Genomic DNA, 15915 nt, shown 5'->3' on the forward strand with positions numbered 1-15915 from the left:
CTGTCTTTTTGGTAGCTGTCACTTGGATCTCAGAATTACCAGCCTTATGCATCAAGAGTCTGTACCTGATATGTCATAAAGACAGAGTATCTCTACGTACTAATCCATCCTTTCTCCCCAAAGTGGTTTTGTGAACCAATCCATTGAGCTCCCAGTGTTTTTCCCGAACTATTCCAATAAAGGAGAATAATGTCTACACTTCTTTGATGTGCATAGGCAACTATGTTTTACCTAGACAGGACTAAATCTATCCATAAGGCAGACCAACGTTTCATTTCCTTCTCTGGTCCAAGGATGGGATATGCTGTGTCAAAAGTCACTTTATCAAAGTGGCTCAGAGATTGTATTTCCTTTTCATATTCATGTGCAAATGAGCCTAGACCTCACAATATCAAAGCACATTCAACTAGAGCTATAGCAACCTCTGTAGCTTTTCACTTGGGAGCCTCTATGGATGACATTTGTGCAGCAGCCATTTGGGCTAAACCACACACTTTCATCAAACATTACAAGTTGGATATGGTCTCCAGGGGAGAGTGGCCTTTGGCTCAATGGTGCTCAGGAATGTTCTTCCTTAAGTGCCACCCAGGTTTCTCAGGTAGCTTGGGATTCTGTCCTATCAGTGATGAATGGAAAGAAGATTAACAACATCAGATAAAGAAGTTATGTCTTACCATAACGTTCCAGCTGTGTTGTTCATCTTTTTCCATTCATCACACCCTACCCTCCGTCCCCCACCAAAGGCTCCTGGTGGATCTCATTGGTCCTTGTAGTGTGTCAGGGTTTTTGCACAGAAATGGCCTCTGCTTTATTTCTATATGTCGTATGCAAACTCGATCTGAGGTAACAGGGAGAAGGGCATTGTGGGTAGCAGCTTAGCTCGAGAGTTTTTGGTGTACGCAGGCTTGGTATTAGGCCGACACAGTTCTGTGGGGCTTGGAACTGAACCCATCAGTGATGAATGGAAGAAGATCAACAACACAGATGGAACATTATGGTAAGACATAACTTCTTTTTCTTGTGCTAAATAATGCATAGCAGAATGAAAAGTCACTGGAAAATTCCTAAAAAAGGATAGCTGAGGATTCCTATGTAGGTCAGATCACTTAATAATTGCTGAAACTGTCCTATTCTGCATGCACAAGCAAGGCTAGATCAGAAACACAGTGCCCACTTCTGATGGCCTTAGAGGTAATGGGAGAATGAGCAAGAAAAGTCTGCAGAGAAAAGCTGTGAAACTGAAGGGAGTGGCATATGAGAATGTTTTCCTATTTCTTTACTTATGCGTACCGTAGTATAGAAAGGAGATAAATGTAGTCTCAGTGTTTGCTATACTCAGTTTCTAATAGACTCCTCCATGACAGTCTGTGTCAGGTCATTAAAGATTTGGCCCTTCTTGACCTTCTACTCCTTCAAAGAATAGGCTTTGTAGACTGATCTTTCTTACTATGAAAGTCTTTTGTCTGAAACGGTGAGAGGAATCTACACTTTTTTGTTAGGGGGATAGAGTTATCAAGATCAGAGGTCCTTCACGATAGACAGATCATCAAGAGCATCAGTGGACCTCTTGAGATGCCTGAATTTGACATGGCTGAATTTAAATATGTTGATTACGAAGAAATCATGAAAGTGTTTTCATCTTTGAGCCCATCTGATTTGTGGCTCAATCCAAGCTCAACCAAGTTAGTAAAATGTATTGAGAACAGCTATTCACTAGACTGTTCATTCTGCTCTGAATTTAGAAAGTACTCTGTGAAGTTTAAATGAGTCTTTAATACCTTTCCCTTTGAAAATGGGCAGTCTGGAAAATTATTGACAAATCTCCAACCTTCATTTTGCTTTTTGTGGGACAACTCTATTAGGGAGTAGTGTACATGCTGATTTATTCCTATCTGACATCTCTTGATCTTTTCATTTTGAATGAGGCCCGGTACTAAGTCAGACTTTATTCTAGTTATTACTAAAATGTTTATGGCTAGACATAAGTGGTAAAATTCTGTTATGTTTCTCCTTGATCCCATGGCTGCATTTGATGTGAGTGATCACAGCATCTTGGTTGAATAACTTCATGATCACTGTGGTTTCTCTAGTGCTCTATTTTCCTTACTCTTCTCAAGCCATTCCCAAAGAGTGGTATCAGGAGTACTTTTTTCTGGCTGCCACCCTGTGGGTTCCATCGTGGTGGTGTTGGTGTTGTTCAATGTTTCTATGCTGCCTGTTAGAGGTCCCGGAGATGGAGTAGTGTTTTTTCAAAATCTCATGCATTTGAAATCCAGCTGTAGGTCTCCTTCTCTCATGAATCTGCAGCTGATTTTTTTTTCTCCCTTAGAAGACCATTTGGATTCAGTCCTGTGTTGGTTAACTAAGTAAAAATTGTAACATAGTCATGCCAAAACTGAGATGATATTGGCAAATGCCATTGTATGCACATCTCACATTCCCCCTTACTATGTGTGGGGGCAGTAAGATCCTGGAATTCTTCATTACCTGTTGACATTAAAGGATTCTGACATCTCGTGTCACCATAATGATGGCAGCAGTGTTCTCCCATTTCTGGGATGCCAGTAGCCCAGGTGACATCCTGGGCTAAACTATTTCAGGCTTTAGTCTTATAGTGAGGCACTTTGTATCCCTCCTATGGCTGTAACCCTTATGGAGAAGGTCCAGGTCGAGAAAAGTCTTGGACTCCTCTTACTCACATGTCTACCCTCTAAAAGGAGCACTACCCTCTCCATCAACAGCCAGGAAGTTTCACCTTAAAGAATCTCAGTAAAATAATGGCAGAAAATTGGTAAACCAAATCTGTTCTAACAAGTCCCATCTGCAACACTCCTACAGGCAGCAATGAGCATCTCATTGGCATAATGGGGGCAGGCTATGATAATTTGAATACTTTATTTCTATGGTTGACAGTGGCACTTTAAGGTGTGAAGCATGGAGATCCTATATCCCTGTGTATTGTGGCAATGCACTACAGTGACTTCATTTAAAGATGGTTATATGGTGAATTACAAATCTTCCCTTACAGAAATTTATTTATTTTATTTATTTTACATTTGTTAACCGGGGGTGTCTGACTAAGCCGAAAAGGCCCTTTTTCAGCAGCGGCCCGGGGAGAAAAGCTCCACAAAGAAAAATTACAGACATATTTAGTTATTTAGACATGATCAGTATGCACACAAATTACAAGAGATGTGTTTTTACAGTGGTATGTGGCACATAAACAGTTACAGTGGAGAGAACAAACAAAAAAAATAATTTTAAAAATAAAGGTAATTAATAGATTTGTGGTGTACAGCTGAAATTTGGAACATAGGTAGAATACATACATAGTACACAGGTACAGTACATACATTGTAGATTAGCCAGTATTTGTGAGTAAGATTGAAAACTATTATCAAGTGCTCTAGATTTTGTATGTATATGTTATCCGCTTTCACTAGCCTGGGGAGCAATCATGACACTGCCAACTTTACTTGAGATGTTGCCTGATGAGGTCTTTAAAGGAGGCTTTAGATGATGTGTTTTGAATGCTAGTAGGGACAGAGTTCCATTTTTTAGCCACTGAACTATATATAGTGCATCTCCAAAGCTATTGTAGCTGTTGGTGACTTCTAGTAGTAGTTTGCTTAATGATCTAAGAGGCCTTTTGGCTGAGTGATGTTGTACTATGTTTTTGAGAGAAGGACACTTATTGGGGAGGTAATAGAATGACAGAGGCAGGGCTGATTGTAGGTTAGGAGGTTGGGCAGTTCAAGCCAGTGGAGCTGTCTCAAAGCAGTAGAGTGATAAGTTCTATATGAGCAATTATAGCCCACACATGCACAGTACTGCCCACAGAGACCCAGGCATGTGTATGGCATTCATTTCAATTGACCATAATGGTTAACAGGTTTCCTTATGCAATTTGAGTCATTCAGAATAAATAAATAATGAGATGATCCCTAATTAGTGTAATCATTGCACCCAGCCCGGTGAACCTGCAAGATATAAGCACAACAGGGTTAGGGCCTTATTGCTCTATGGAAGAAAACTGTAGAACATTGAGTTTGGTACCAGCCAAAGGTCAATATCACAGATTACTTAAGGAAATATACCTTTGCTTATTCAAGGTAAGTACTACTTCTACAGGTCAATTAATTTGTAGTAAGACTGTGTTTAAATACTATTCAACCTAATGACATGAGACATATATTGCTCATTATGTCTAACTGTGCTTAGAAGGTGTACAGCAATGGCTAGGCTGCAGCATTGGTAAGCTTAATGGGAGACTCCCCTATGAGCACATAGTCAGATCATATTTCAAAACATTCATACATTGGGTCTTATATATACATTACACATATCTCAGTAGCAAAACTGTAGCTGTGAGAGAAAGAGTCATGTCTCCCTGGTCACTTGCAATGGTATTGTTTTTGGTAGACGTTCTTAATAAAGCTAGGTGCCTGACAGTTCCTAAAGAGTGTGGTTACAGATATGTAACTGTCAAGTACACAAACAATGTGCTATATCCAAGGAGGATACTGGTGGCATTGAGATTTATAAGGGCAGATTCACACAGTTTGAGGACTAGTATGGAGAAACAGTGGGCACTACACCAAAGCTTAGATTTACAAGTTTGAAGCAGTAGACCTAAGTGATGATGATTTCTTACATTGTAGGTTGCAGTTTCTCTTAAGGGCTTTGCAGTTAAATGAGAGAGGGATTTATTTATTTATTTTTGTTTTATTTTATTTTACATTTGTTTGCCGGGAGTGCCCAACTGGGCTGAAGCCCATTTTCAGCGGAGGCCCAAGATAAAAACTCACTTCAAATTACCAGCCTTAACAACTCCATTATTGATGTCATTCCCTCCACCAAACTCCTGGGAGTCACCATCGATGAACACTTAAAATTCAATACCCGCATCCAATTTAATATGAAGAAAACCCACATAAAACTTTGCCTACTGTACAGAAACAACAACTTCCTCTCTCCCTCTACTAGACATACTTTGGCCACTACCTGTCTCCTCCCCTCTCTTTTGTGTGGCGCTCCTCTGCTTACTAATTTATCTTCCACCCTCACCTCCAAACTGAAAGTATGCTACAATAAAATCTCCAGATTCACTACTAAGGCAAAATCCTTCTTTCATCACTGCACCTGCCTTCACTCTTTAAATTGGCTTGAACTCCCCAATCAACTTGACTTCCTCCATATTGTCACAGCCCACAAATTATTATTTCAACCTACTAGCTGCCCTGCACTATCTAATATATAACAACCATATACCCCCCTCAGAACCCTTAGATCTACTCACCAAAACCTTATAACCATCCAAAAACCCAAGTGTCCAGATGGTCAGCTTCTACTCTCCTTTTTCCTAGCTAAAAAATGGAATGCCCTGCCCTCCACACTGAGGACCTGTGACAACCCAAACACCTTCAAAACACAACTTCATTCTTACCTGTTTATTCACAGAAAATGTAACTGTACTCTTCATCCCATACCTCCCAAGCTCTCCTCTTCCTTCTCTCCTGGCTAACCTTCATACCTTTCTAACTTCTCTCATAGATCTAGATTATAAATGTAACTAAATAGTAACATCCAGCCATTATGCTCTATGCTTCCCATTCTCCTGGACAATTCATTAATATTTTTGTTGTTTTTAGATACCTGTTTGACTGCAATACTACCTATTGATTGTAATGCAAATCTTTTTCTTTGTAATTCATTATGTAATGTAACTTTGTATTGCGGAGTTTTTCTCCCCGGGCCTCCACTGAAAACGGGCTCTTGAGCCCAGTGGACCTCCCCGGTCATCAAACTGGAATAAATAAATAAATAAGAGTCTCCAAAGCTATTGTTAGACTTTGTGACTTTTAGCAGAAACTTGTCAGAGGACCTCAGAGTTCTGGAGTTAGAGTATGGTAGAATTAAGTCTTTGAGGCAGGTTAAGTTGATAGAGTAGGGAGTAGACAATGGTTAATTGGGTCAGGGATAGTAGACTGAGCAATTCAAGCCAATTTAGTATGTGTAGGACAGAGCAGTGATGAGTTCTGGATAGGAGGTGTGCAGTAAATTTTGCTATTTTATTATAACATGTCTTCAATTTATGTCAGTTTTTCTGTTTGTGTAGATGGAGAGATTTATATGAGATTTATATGGGAGATTTATATGGGATAAATTTATCATTTAGTAATATGAAAAGCTGTAAGTCATATCAGACCTTTATTTAACTACAAGCCATTGACCTTTATCTAAGGTAACACTGTGATGTTCATTTCTAGGGGAGAGAGTGGTGAAGAAACAGATGTTACTGGTGGTGGTCTGAATTGTTGTAGTGTTTTTTGTTTTGTTTTTTTGTTTGTTTTTTTTAGATGCTGCAGCTATTAGTGAGAGGCCGTATTCAAGCTGAGCAAGTAAGATGCCATTGTCTGTTGCAGTTCTAGTGGCAGGAACTAGAAAAAGATATATCTCTCTGGGCCAAAACAAGAGTGAATTTATATTTTCCAAGTGTGTTCCAAGTGAAGATTGAAGTTAAGTGAAGGTTCTAACCAGCTACCTAAATATTTGAAGGAAGTCATATTTTCAAGCATTTTTTTTTGTTGTGAACAAAGATTTGAAATAAACTGGAGGTTTTGTGCAGTTTTCTGCTACTAGCAAACATCACATATTTAGTTTTTGTTGAGTTTAGTAATAGGCTTTTATTGTTTATCCGTATTGATGAGGGACAGGAAATCTGCTGCTAGATCAGTTTACAGTAATGTAAGTGAGTGATTTGAATGAAACAGGACAATGTCACTGCAGTAATGTAAGGGAGTGATTTGAATGAAACGGGACCATGTCATTGGTGTAAAGTCGGAGATGGAGTTGTGGATGGTCATAAGGTTGCTTGTTAACACCGGCAGAGATTAATAGATGAGCAGTTATTGAGCTTTAGGTATTTAAAGCCAGAAAGAGTTAATAATAGGTTCATAGGTAATAAGTTCATAGATGGTTATTGAGCTTTAGGTATTTAAAGCCAGAAAGAGTAAGTAATAATCATATAATTACTACTGTTGTTATTGCATCAGAATATAGCAATAGAATGTGAAGCAGCCTGAAAACAAACCATCACTTTATATATTTTACATTTTTTACTGGGAAAGTCCAACTGGGCAGAGCCCATTTTCAGCAAAGGCTCATGGAGAAAAGCTCCACAAAAAGTGACAATACATAAAATGTTAGTAACAGTAAATACAGCATGGCAAACAATATATACAACATAAGTTACTGTAGATACAGCAAATCTAACAGTAGATACGTCAGATATGGAACTTAACATAGTGATATTATTAATATAGAACCTATGAGTATTAATTTACATTTGTAAAGGGAAAATAATTCTAGATTTATCACACATTTAAGAATAAAAAAAAAAAAAGAAAAATCATAATACAAATAAGATCATTGTCCAAGAGACAGGCTGAATAATTAATGGACAGTGTACTTATGATAACAGGAGACCAGACAGGGGTGTTGCATGAGTAGAGCCAAGTGTCAGATAATTTGAGTAGTTTTTTAAAGTGGTGTGTGTTGTCAGTAGTTCGAGTATTATGGGGGAGGGAGTCCCAGTTTTTGAAATATAGGAAGAGTATAAGGAGTCTCCTGCAGTGTTAGTTTTAAATACTTGTAGTAAAGATGTATTTGATTATCACAGTGTTCAAGTTTTAGAGTAAGGTTGTAGTAAGCTTTGGAGAGCTAGAGTTTTTTTTTCGCGGTTATTGACTAATTTGTGGGCCATGATTAATTGGTTGTATACAAGAAGCTGAGGTAGTTCAAGCTAGGAGAGTTTTTTGAGGGCTAGACAGTGATGTAATGTGTAATGCTCCAGTAGCAAATGTATCTCTTTTCTTATAGTATGTATTTTATTTATCTAAATCTGTTTTTTGAGGTTGATAAGGATGGGTGAAGTGTATAGTAGAGTTGCTAGTAGGTGACTATGGCAGCTGTTGAGGAATTTGTTAAAAAAATTTGATTTCTGTAAAGGATGCACATTTCTTGTGGACATTTTTAATTGTTTGTGGTATATACAAGTCAAATCTTAGCTTATCTACAATGACTTCTAGTAGTTTGGTGGATGTTTTAGGTATAATATTGTGTTGTTATTAGCTGTGATGTGGAACTGTAGGATGAATCTAGTAGTCTGGTAGGTTGAAAGATCATAAGTTTTGTTTTTTGGGGGTTAAGAATAAGTTGGGAGTTAGCCAGCCATGTTTCAGTTTCCGTAAAGGCCTGTTGTGTTTTGTCCTGAAGTTGCATGGTAGGGGCTGCACATATTAATGCTGAATTATCTGCATATTGGATAATGGTGACAAGTGAAGTGGCTGAGTTGAGGTTATTAGTGAAAACACTGGAGAGAAGAGAACCATGTATGGATCCCTATGGGACCCCAAGGGTAATAGGGAGAAGTGTGGAGAGGTGGAGAGGTCATATTGCCACTTAACTGCCTGCTGATGACCTGTTAAGTAACTATTGACACATGAGATACATGAAGGGTGTATCTTTAGGTCTGAGAGAGCAGTTAGAAGTTTGTTGTGGGAGTCTGTGTCAAAGGCTTTAGACATATCCAAGAAAACTGATGAGACTATGTTTCCTTCATTCCCGTATTGGTGTATGGTATCAGTAAAGCTAACTAGAGCAGAGGTACTACGGCGCAGTCTAAATCCATGTTAGGAGATGGCAAGTAAATTATTGGATGCGAGATATATCATAAGCTGGGAATGTATACATTTCTCCAGGAGTTTTGAAAGTGGGGATAGGATAAGATAGTTGCAGGGTTATAATTAGTTAATTCAGTTGATTTACCACCTTTATGTAGGGGGATAATATAAGAAATTTTACAGATGGTAGGGGCATAGTTTTCAGAAATTGAGTGGTTAATTAATATTGATATGGGATAAGATATAGCCTCAGCTACAATTTTTAGGAACACTGTTGGTAAGTTATCAGCTGCGGTTGCAGTTGGTTTACATTTTTTAGGGTTATTATTGTTATTTAGATTGTTAGTTGTTTATAGGTTACTTGGGTTATCTCTGGTTAGTGCAGGAATGCTTTCTGTAAAGTATCTGTTGAACTATTCAGCGGTGGTTTCTGAGTTATTTGGTAAGGTGGGGGAGGGGTTGTGGTTTCCAGGATTGAGTATGTTTTTGATTGTAACCCAGAATTTTATGAAGCAACAGTGTGAAAAGCTCTGGAATTATATGTGCTGCACACAAATTAGCATGATTTAGCTTTATTTAGGAGGCAAGATATTAATATGGTAAGAATTATAGGTCATTGATGTGGGTCTATATTAGAACATCAAAGTTTCAAAACTTCGAATGTTCTAATATCGACCCCTATTCAGCGAAAGCTGAAAACATCGAACATACAGAACAGCAAATTTTTTCCTAGGGAAAACATTTGCTGTTCAAAAACACACAACACAAGCACACCAAACAAACAGCAATCCACAGACATACACCTAAAATCTTACACCTAACCCTACACTAAACTATACTCACACCACTAACTATCCACTTACCTTAACCCAAACCCTAACCCTAAGGTCCGTCACTATCGCACACTCACCTCACCCACGCCCTAACCCTAACTCACCTACCCTGCCCTAACCCTCACGTCCACACAATCGCACACATACCTAACCAGTGCCCTAATCCTAACTCACCTACCCTGCCCTAACCCTCACGTCCACACAATCGCACACATACCTAACCCGCGCCCTAACCCTTACTCACCTAACCCGCCCTAACCATCATGTCCACACAATCGTTTGCATACCTAACCCGCACCCTAACCCTATCTAACCTAACCAGCACTCAGTCGCACACTTACCTGAACCTGAACCATAACTTTCCACCACAGCGCTGAAAATACCGAAGCAACAGAAACGGACAACTGAATTCTTTCCCTAGGAAAAAAATTTGGTTTTCTGTTGCTTCGATATTTTCAGCTTTCACTGAATAGGGGTCGATATTAGAACATTCAAAGTTTTGAAACTTCGATGTTCTAATATAGACCCATTGATAAGTGTCAAATATTTCTCTACCCTGTGCACTTCAGTATGTATTATTGTGAAAATTAGGTATCTATCAATGCTGCATGTTGCTAGACTAGGTTTACATTTTTAAGGGAAGGGATTAAAAAAATGCATTAGTTAATAGGGTAGAGCATAATACATGGACCCATTTCAGACTCTGCCTAGGATAAGTGACTTGTTCTGAAATCACAGAAGCACTCTATGCAAGTTGTATAAATATGTGCCTTTCATAAACATCAGTATTACTCCTCACAGTTGCACCTGAACTGACTAGTGAACCTGTACTCTCCTTGTCCACCATCCTTGTGTAATTATAATCATAAGTAAAATGGTAACTATATTAAGAAATGCTGCCTGCTTACATTTTGTATTTCTTTGAGAAGGATGTGTTTAAGTACTTGACTGTCTTGCAATAAGCATTTGATTCTACACCTCTGACCTATAGTTTACTTATTTATGTTTTTGTGTGTTATTTAACATTTGCTAGTCACAATACTGCACTGATCCAGGTGAACATTTCTCAGCCCTCCCCCAGGGTTGCATTACAAGATTGAAAATAACTGTACAAACTAGATATAAAAAAAATCACAGCAGCAAATGAAATTTAAGCTAATTTAGTGTGACAAATTAATTGTTAAAGGTTGCAATATAAATAGAATAGTAATCGTAATGTAGTTAGTATAGTTTCTGCTCTTGTAGTTTTTAGTACCCTATAAAAAAAGCAGAAAATGGCAGCCACAACATCAACATTCATATCCCAAGCCTATCACTGAATTCATTTTAAAAGTATATTTGTGTTTCCCTGAGCTATTTATGTGTTTTACATTAGACTACATACAGTACTTTGGCAAGTACACTGCTGAAACTTGAGTGCAGTAATTATAGCTCACAAAAATATAAATAAATGAGCTATAAAGATGGGAAGCCTTTAAACTTTATTCATATTACTAAAGAAATGTGCTTCTGTGTTCAGAATGCAATGTAATTATGAACTTTTATTATCACATTGTTAGTTTTCCTTTTTGTAATAATGTCTAGTTTCATTCTGTGTGAAATTCAAGACTCGAGTGGTTACTTATGAGGTTTAATGTAATCTGTCTTAAATGCCTATTCTCCCCTATTTTGCTTGTTTTCTGCCACAAAGTGTTAATTTTGCAAGTTATTGCAGTTCTTTTCTGGTGTCTTTTTTTAAGTTAAGTATAATAAGAAGCAGTCACGGGACCTTTCTTTCGCTAAGCTCAAGAAATATGCAACAAATGCAAGCAAACATATATGACTGATGTATTCTGAAGTGTGTTTTCTATTTATTGATCATGTCACATCAGTCACTATCTGGTAGAAACAGATGCCTTTTTGTAATGATTACGCAATAGCAGCTTTGTGAAAGGAGTCATTTGCTGTTCTTTGTTTTGACAGTTGTTTGACAATTTAGAAAGTCTGCTATGACAGTTGGCTGTCTGCTCAGAAAGTCACTTGTTTCATTCTCTTCATAATTCTGAATAGCAACAAATGTTTAATGTTGTTACAGGTGGCTTGCTCCGTTGTATTTTGGTACCACGTGCATTTTATCCTACTTTTCCAGCCCAAGCCTGTGTCTTACTGGGCGCATGCACAAGTAAGTAAAAACAGTTAAAACACGCCTCTAAGAGCAGGAACAGTATTAATACAGCACCAAGGTCCCTGATCTCTTCACTGCTCCCCCAGACATTGGATAGTGGGTCTGCTGGACCCAGGAGATGAGAAGATGTCATGACAGCTGATGGTCAGCTGGAGGGAACCTGAAAGAAAAATGTCAATTGTTTTTTTTTTTTTTTTTCAAAACACCATTTAGCTGTACTAACCAAAAAATACAGTATAAACTCTCACGAATTAAAACATTCTGAAACTCAGAGATTCTTTGCATGTGGCTTAATGTCTCAGAGCATGCAGCCATCAATTGGAACATACAATGTGCTTTGCATTATTTTTTATCATTATCTTTTGGAACTTGTATACTTAATATAACCTTCGTGCCTGATTTTCAGACCTTCAACAGCTTGCCATTCACCACTACCTAATTTTAATGGCTCCCTCTCAGTTAACCATCTGGACATCACTGACCCTTTAATTACTGCTAGTTCAACTCTGTTGAATTTGTAAAGAGGTGAGCATTTATCCTTTTCCTTATATCCCCTCAGTTGCTTATGCAACAGTTTCACTGCAGGGTATGTACATTCTGGACACATCCTCTGCTGACTTATCTGTACATGTCATAACATAGGATAAGAGTGCATGGAACATATACACGTGTTTCTTTTTTTTTTTTTTTTTTCTATCCAACAGGATCAGCCCAAGGACTCTTCTTCCTATGCCCAACTGATCATTCATTCAGTGAAGCAAGAGATCTCTGTCCCATTTGCTCCCCAGAAGAGGCAAGACTTGGGTGTTAGGGGGGGGGGTTCAATCTGCAGACCCTGTGGACTGTTCCACCCCCCCCCAGCAGCATGTATGTTCTGTGCTTAATGCCCTCAAGAGAAGCAGATGAGGTTGTGAACATAATGCAACCTCCTGACCAAGCAACTCATAGTTTGCAATGCAGTCATGCTGGGCTGTACATGCTGCTGATAATACATCTGCCTTCCTGCAGCTGTTGCCAGAGCAAGAAACAAAGCTGTCTCCCTCCCCCAGGATGGCAAGCCAGTGTTGACACCTCACTCCCATATCCCCTGCCTGATCCTTCTAGTGCCTGTAACACTAGTCAAACTCTGGCTTTCTAGGCCTCAGTCAGGGCTTTAGCCCTCTGTGCTAAAGAGCCAGGACTTGCATACATACATTTCTTGTAGGTTTTATTGTTGCTGCATTTTTATCCCTGCCACTCTTCCCCCAGAGAAAAGAGAAGTCAATAGCAGCCACTGAGCTCCCCCCCCCCAAGCACATCAACATCATTCACAAACCTGTTTCACAAACAACATGACCAAATGGATTTTATTGAAAAAAATGAATGTGACATATGTATCACATAGCATGCACCCCCCACACATGCAGCTAATTTCATAATTTAGTGAAAAGTAAGTAATGCAGTAATGCATTCAGGGGTTGGCACACTTTTTGCATAGCAATTTCCAATTGATTTCCGTGGTGTACTAAGTAGGTGTCCCATTTTTGAGAGTCTGTATGCAAATATTGTTTCTCTTGAGAGTGACAGTAATAGCAATCATAGCATGTGTTCTTATGGGGAATTTAATTTGTTCAGTGCTGTTAGAGCCTTCTGCATGTCACATAACTGGTTTGATGCACCTACAAGGCTTACATTTTTGTTAAAGGAAGAGGGACATGCAAATTTCCTCATAAAAGTAATAATAAACACTCCATGGGGCTTTCCTTTATGCATATTTGTTTTATATAATTTTCCTTTACTCTCTACTGTTTTATTGAAACATTGTAGCATTGTAACCTCACAGTAAGACGTTGTCCCGTTCGATTCTCAGCTAGAGCGTCTTCTGTGTGGAAACATGCGTGAATGGGCATACCTTCGTTGAAGGTTGTGCGTCAGGGCCAGCAACTCGGCACGTAAAAATCTACAGCCAATCATTAGCGGACCAGAGTTCAGCTGTGGCGACCCCTAATCAAGAAAAGCCAAAAGACACAACTGTGGAGCTTTCCTCCCCGGCCCTCCACTGAAAAGGGGCTTTGTCCCAGTCAGACTTTCCCAGTCAACAAATGTTAAATAAATAAATAAATATTTGAGAGTCATTTTAATAAACTTATTCTAACAAACTTCTGTTTTCTGGAAGTCCTAGTATATCCTGAAGCATGATGTGGGTTCCTTAACATACTAATATCAGTTTATTGTGAAGACTAAGCCTAAATGATGTAGTGGTAATGCACTTTAGCTATTAACATTTCCTCAGCTGATTCAGTAGCATTTTATTCTGTTGTACTATGCTAGTTTGGCACGTTTTACATTTCTCTTGTTTTTGCCTTTGAATTCAATTTTACGTTGTTTTTGTTTTGTTTTTAATGTGGTTTTACTTGTGTGTGATTTGTGATGTACTTACCCGGGTTGTGTCTGAAAATGTTCAGTTTTGATCAGTATACTACCCTGGTAAGCAAATAAACAAAAAGCAAGCAAGTAAAAGAACAAACATACAAACAAAAGCATATGCAAACATAAATAAGTAAACATTTTGGAATGATATTGTACTGCAGTGCATGCTGGTTCAGGAATCCTGTGCTGTAGCAAGATCCCTTCTGAAACAAACAAGGAAAATAGAAAGATAGAAAATATGTTACTGGAATTTGAAGTAATGTGTGCAAATGTATGCCAACTTCCTGATATATGAAATGCTCATTTTCCCATTTATCGTAGGTACATAATTCTGATCCCAAGATTGATATTTCTACAAACATAAGACGCTGAGTTATCTAATAATTCCTTCATTTTTTTCACATCCATTTATAGCTGCTTCTGCTTCTTTTCAATGTGGTCATCTGGCCATGCAGATTATCTTTTCCACAGCCGAATGGCTAGGATTTGTAGACAAAGTATACCCTACATCAGCTAGTGCACAGAAGAGAATATAAAATGCAGACAGATGATTTATTGGCAATACTGTAATAGTCCATAGAAAAATATATTAATTCATACTAAGCTTCCTGCTTGTAATAACACATATACACAGATAATGTTGTTTAAACATTTCAGAGATAACAGTACTTTATACCACAGCTTGCCATCTGAAAATGCATTTCAGATCAGTTAAAGAGGTGTACTGACTGGACAGACACTACTGGAATTTCATTGCAGAAAAGTTACCATTGTGGCATCCCAGTAACGATACACAACTACTGTTGTCTAAATCACACAGGTCAAGTTTACACACGTGTTACAGTACCACAGAATTATTTATATCTGTCTGTCAGTCTCTCTTTGTGTGTGTGTGTGTGTGTGTGTGTGTGTGTGTGTGTGTGTGTGTGTGTGTGTGTGTGTGTGCGCACACGTGTGCATGTGTGCCTGTCTGTCTTTATGTGTTTGTGTGTGTGTGTGTGTGTGTGTGTGTGTGTGTGTGTATATATATATATATATATATATATATATATATATATATATATATATATATATATATATATATATATATATATATATATATATATATGGGTCTACTTCAGAACAACGAAACCTCACAACACCGAAGACCAAAACAACGAAACCCCACAACACCGAAAACCACGTAAGTATAACATACACAAAAAACATACACAAATGCCCCAAACTACCAACCACACCACCCTGCACTACAAATAGGCAGGGGGGCTGCACCCCCACACCCCCCTACTTTAATATTCTAACTCCAAGATCGCACAAACAGGCACACAAGGCAAACTCACATCCACACACCACAGTCACAACACACACTTACACACAGCACTACCCCTCACAAATACACTTACACATGCATATTCTCCAACAGCGGAACACCAAAAGCACTAAATCAAAATCCTGTAACACCGGGATTTTGAATTTCGCGGTTTTCGGTGTTCTGCAGTTTCGTTGTTTTGGTCTCCTTCAAAACACTTTCGATGTTCTGGTCTTTTGGTGTTTTGAAAGAGACCCATATATATATATATATATATATATATATATATATATGTATGAATCCCAAAAGTAATGGTGCACGTGTTAGCAGGGTTCATAAACACAACACCAAGAAAAAATATACCAGCACTCGACCCAGCAAAATAATACTAGGCATTTCACTACTGAAAGCTTTGCTGGGTCGAGTGCTGGTATATTTTTTCTTGTTGTTTTTATATACATACATATATATATATATATATATATATATATATATATATATATATATATATATATA

General features: G+C 38.2%; 1 protein-coding gene across 5 annotated transcripts in view; it reads left to right on the forward strand.

The window, feature by feature from the left end:
- Window positions 1-15915, forward strand: part of WIPF3 (WAS/WASL interacting protein family member 3) — a 1105312-nt gene that overhangs the window by 667324 nt on the left and 422073 nt on the right. The window contains exon 4 of one of the 5 annotated variants that reach the window (XM_044066832.1): window positions 11592-11678. The exons of the other annotated variants lie outside the window; for them this stretch is intronic. The gene's annotated coding sequence lies outside the window, so the exon portion shown is untranslated. The remainder of the gene's footprint in view (window positions 1-11591; window positions 11679-15915) is intronic. 5 annotated transcript variants of the gene reach the window in all.

This window comes from Protopterus annectens, chromosome 3.part1, assembly GCF_019279795.1.
Source record: "Protopterus annectens isolate FY-2018-M chromosome 3.part1, PAN1.0, whole genome shotgun sequence".
Lineage (NCBI taxonomy): Eukaryota > Metazoa > Chordata > Ceratodontiformes > Protopteridae > Protopterus > Protopterus annectens.